Genomic DNA, 4,963 nt, shown 5'->3' with positions numbered 1-4,963 from the left:
AAAGAAAGAAAGAAAGAAAGAAAGAAAGAAAGAAAGAAAGAAAGAAAAGAGTGAAACCTTTGTCGGTGGTTGTACACTCCCTTTTTTCTTTCTAAATGTAAATAAATAAGGAATTCTGGTGAGACCAAAAACCTCTCGGATCCCGTTACTGACCTAAGGAGAAGAAAACAAAGGGTGCAACCATCGTTGGCTGTGTGTTTTAAATTGCCGAGGTCAGAACAAAACTTAGATTACCCAGCCTCAGCAGGCCCCACGCCATGCTCCAGGGATAGAGGATACTTCTTGGGGAAGGGGAGGAAGATTCCACGGTGCACTCAGTTTGGGGAACCCCGCACGGCATTTCCCCTCCTCCGGAGTCCCGGCGCACCTCAGCGAGTTAACAGAATGCCGTGTTTCTTTGCATGACCCAGCGACCTGTGGTCCCGGGTGACCAGCCACCCGGCTAGCGCCTGCTCTGCCGACCACCTTCCCTGTCCTCCGAGCTCGCCCCACGGCACTCCCTCTGTGTCGCTGTCACCCCCGGCCTGCTGTGCTGTGTGTGGCCAGGTCTAGAGACGGACTCCACGCTCCTCCGGTCTCACCTGTGCGTTTGCAAAGCGCCCGGTGCAAGGAGCGGGATCCCCTCGCTGTTGAGACCTCGACCCGCGGTGGGCCCCTGAGGGACCTGGGCTCGCTTCGGACCTGCCGATGGTGAGGAAGGTTAGAAGTAAGAGCTTGCGGAGTGGGGAGCGGGGGCAGTGGAAGTGAGAGACGCGGAGCCTCCCACCTCGAGTTCTCCCGCGGCTCGCATCCCGCTTCAGCGGACACGGCAGATACCTTCGCTGGAGTCTTTGTCTACACTCGCAAGTCTACACTGCACTTTGTCTACACTACACTTGGCGCTCGCAAGAATGAGAACATACAGAAGACATTTTGTTGTGCAGTTAAGAAGAGAAATAATCTGGCGGACTGAGGCCCAACTTAACTGGCGAGGCTGGGTGGGTAACGTCAGGTTTTCCTAAAGGGCTCCGGGCAGAGCGCAGGGCTTAGAAAAGAAGCCTTGGGAACTTGGGTCTTCTAGGCGCAATCGGAATGGGTGACAGGAGATTGCTGTCACCCTGTGAGGAGATGCAGGGCCGTCACCAAGGGGGACGCAGCGAGACGGCGCGGTGACCGTGGCTCGGCATCTCGGGAAGAGCGTGGGCTTTGTGAGCCAGCGGTCCTGGATCCAGGTACCTGCAGCTTCGTTTCCTACTCACGTGATCTTGAACCAGAGGCCTCGAGTCTTTATTTTTAAATATTTAAAAATACTTACCTTCAATTTTATTAACTGCCTATAAATGAAAGACATATGCAATATAAATTTTTAACATTGATAACACCCGCGCCCTAAGTAGCTTGCATAGATACTTTACGTATCTATTTGAACAAAATATACGAGGTTGTTAACACAAGTGATCTGGGGGGATGGCCTCCTGGTTGAGGGTCAATGTTGGGGAGGGCCTGTGGCCAGCCTCGCCTGCGATGTTCATGCCTTGGTGCAGCCCCCGCTCACAGTGAGCAGACCTGACCCGGGTAACCAGGAGAATAGCACTTTCAAGGCGAGCTCATACGAGACGTTGCAGCTTCCACCATGCTGTCTGCTTTTGCTGAGAGAAAAGCCAGCTGCCATGTTGTGAGGACGCTAAAGCAGCTTTCTAGAAAGGCCCGTGCAGTGAGGGACACAGGACTGGCCGGCACCTTCCTGCCAACCATGTGGGCTCTTAGAGCTCCCAGCCCCAGTCGAGCCTTCTGATGATGGCCGCCCCGCCCAACTGCGACCTGATGAGAGACCCTCCACTGAGAACCACCCAGCTGAGGGCTCCCCAACTTCTGACCTCCCAAAGCTCCAAGACGGTGAATGTGCATGGTCGCTTTTGGCTGCTGGGGTCTGAGTTATCCTGTAACGTAGCGACGGGTGACTGAGACAAGTCAGGGAGGTGAGGAGGCAGACGAGAGGGGAAGGCTGTGCCGAAGCGCCGTGACGTGCGTGATGTGAGTTCATTCACATACGCTTTTACATAAGTGCATATAAACGAACTAGAAAAATATGTAGTCACAGACTTGTAGGAATGTCTGTGTTACAGAGTCAATTGCCAAGTGACAAATATAAATTATGGAATAATGTGTGTAGAATGATTCTATTTTGGTATAAAGCAAGCAAGAAATCCACCCTCGTGTGTTTGTAGAAGTAAGGGGAAGGGGGTGGTGGGTTTCTTCAGGGCGTAGAAGGTGAGGGGCATGGAGGAGGTGACCACATCTGCTTTTGTGGGATCTTTTTGCCTTGTTTCACTTGTTAGCATAAGCTTACATTATTTTTGTAATTTAGTATATGTAAATTAAAAGAAAAATTAAAAGGGGGCACTTGGATGGCTTAGACATTCCTCCCCTTCCCCAAATGAGAGTCCGACTCTTGATTTTGGCTCAGGTCATGATCTCAGGGTTCATGGGATCGAGCCGCATCTTGGGCTCTGCGCTGACAGGGCAGAGCCTGCTTGGGATTCTCTCTCTCTCTCTCCCTCTCTCTCTGCCCCTCCCTGCTCATGCTCTGTCTCTCTCAAAAACAAATAAACATCTTAAAAGAAATAAAACATTTTAAAGAAGAGAGTGATTGAAAATGAAAAACAGTAAGAAATAAGGAAACCTGCTTGGCGTAGAGAGGCGCTCATGAAAGGTCCTCGTCTGTGCCGTGGGCCTGTCTGCTGGTCAACGTCGGTGATCTCGTGAAGCCTACAGACCTAGGTCACACTAATGAACTAACATACACAGGCTTGCAAAGGAAACCTGTTCTATGGAAACAGTTACAATATATTAAAAGGCAAACTTGCGATATAGTAATATATGTGCTTCTTTTTAATTAATTTTTTAAATGTTTATTCATTTTTGAAAGAGGGAGAGAAAGAGAGAGAGCATGAATGGGGGAGGGGTGGAGAGAGAGAGGGAGACGCAGAATCCGAAGCAGGTTCCAGGCTCTGAACCGTCAGCACAGAGCCGGATGCGGGGCTCTAACCCACACACTGCGAGATCGTGACCTGAGCCGAAGTCGGACGCTCAACCGACTGAGTCACCCAGGCGCCCTGTAATATGTGTGCTTCTTATTTTAAGTAAGATATAGTGGTGAATGTAGCAACTAGCATCATTTCAAAGCAGTGATGAGCGTAAGTGGTGTTTTAAGATCCCCGCAATGATGTGAATGTGGTTAAGAGCACATTTGTGATTTCTGTGGATGACAGGGTCCTAGGAACTGTTAATACTATGGAGATTTGCTGCCTCCGTTCGTAGCGGAAGGGAGCGTACTAATGTCTGAAAGAGAGGAGAGAACATAAAGATCTAATTATTTTCCCATGCAAGTTCACAGACTCCTTTGCAGTGAACTGTAGTTACAAATCAGTCCGAGTCCAAGCTGCATCATTTTGGGAACATGACTTGAAAACACGGGACATGATGTCTTTGTGGGTAATGGGGTCACGGAAAGGCAAGCCCAGAGGCACTCAGGTATGTCGACAGGGCAGGACCCAGATGGGGGTGCAGCGGGGTGCCAGTGGGGTAGTCGGCCGGGCTGAGCAGGACAAAGGACAGCGGCCACCGTGTGCACCCCCTGGCGTGGTGCGTCCGTGGGGCCCGGCGCACAGCTCTCATGCTGCCCTTCTGTGGTGTTTTCCTTTCTTCTTCCTTCTTTTTGAAAGAAGCTTTGAAAAGCAGCACAGCTGGAGAAAAAGCACACCGGCCTTACTGTTTCACGTTTGATAGGACCCCAGTCTCCTATTTCCGCCCTGATCCAGGAGCCTGGACTTGGGAGGGATTACGCACTGGCCCAGCTAATAACCAAGGAGTTCCTTTCCCCATTGTTTTCTTTTTCTTTCTCTCTTTCTCTTTCTTTCTTTCTTTCTTTCTTTCTTTCTCTTTCTTTCTTTCTTTCTTTCTTTCTTTCTCTTTCTTCTTTCTTTCTTTCTTTCTTTCTCTCTTTCTTTCTCTCTTTCTCTCTGCCTCCCTCCCTCCCTCTCTCTCTCTTTTGTCTTTCTTTCTCTCTTTCTCTCTTTCTTTCTTTCTTTCTTTCTTTCTTTCTTTCTCTTTCTTCTTTCTTTCTTTCTCTCTTTCTCTTTCTTTCTTTCTTTCTTCCTCTTTCTTCTTTCTTTCTCCTTCCTTCCTTCCTTCCTTCCTTCCTTCCTTCCTTCCTTTTTTTTTAACGTGTGTTCATCTTCTTCAGGAACCTACAGAGAGAAAGAGTACTCTGCAGGTTACGGCTTGGGTGGCCTGACATCCTGTAGTAACCATACCAAATGCTCTTTGCTGCTTTACATTTTTATGATTTTTAATTTTTCTGCTTTCATTCTTGATTCCCATTTTATTCTTGGTAGCTTTTGGGGGGCAGTTGTTTTATGGAGGTAATACTTTGAGCTAATTTCTGGTCATTGCTGGCTTTCTTGAATTTCTTATTTAACTATTTCTAAAATTATAGGGTTTGTTTAGGAGCTTAGGGACTTGGGTCAACACACCAACAAGGGCCCCTTTGGATTGATACCCCTCCCTCCTAGGGCCCCCTTGACGGGGCCTCACCATCTGGGGAGGTAAATCATGTAACTTGCCAGCAAGCTTAACAAATTGGAAAGATCCAGAGACCCAGAGCCAAAGGTCAAGGCCTTTCCAGACTGTTAGTTGGATATTCTCATAACCAGCCAATCGCTTAATCATTCATAAAATATTTATGGAGTACTTCTTATGTGTGAGTCACTTTGCTAAGAGTTGCAGGCAGTGTTCTTCAAACTGTGTGTCACACACATTAGTGGATTAGTAAAATTAACTTAGGGAGTCGTGACCAACATTTAAAAAATGAAATAGAAAACAATAGGCTCCGTAGTAGTCAGGGTAAATATTGTATCGTGAAACGTATGTCTGAGATCTATACACATCCACATGCATGCGTGGGTATACCAGATTACAAAGT

Source organism: Herpailurus yagouaroundi, unplaced genomic scaffold (assembly GCF_014898765.1).
Source record: "Herpailurus yagouaroundi ecotype Mexico unplaced genomic scaffold, PumYag 141, whole genome shotgun sequence".
Lineage (NCBI taxonomy): Eukaryota > Metazoa > Chordata > Mammalia > Carnivora > Felidae > Herpailurus > Herpailurus yagouaroundi.
Note: the sequence above shows the minus strand (reverse complement) of the source record.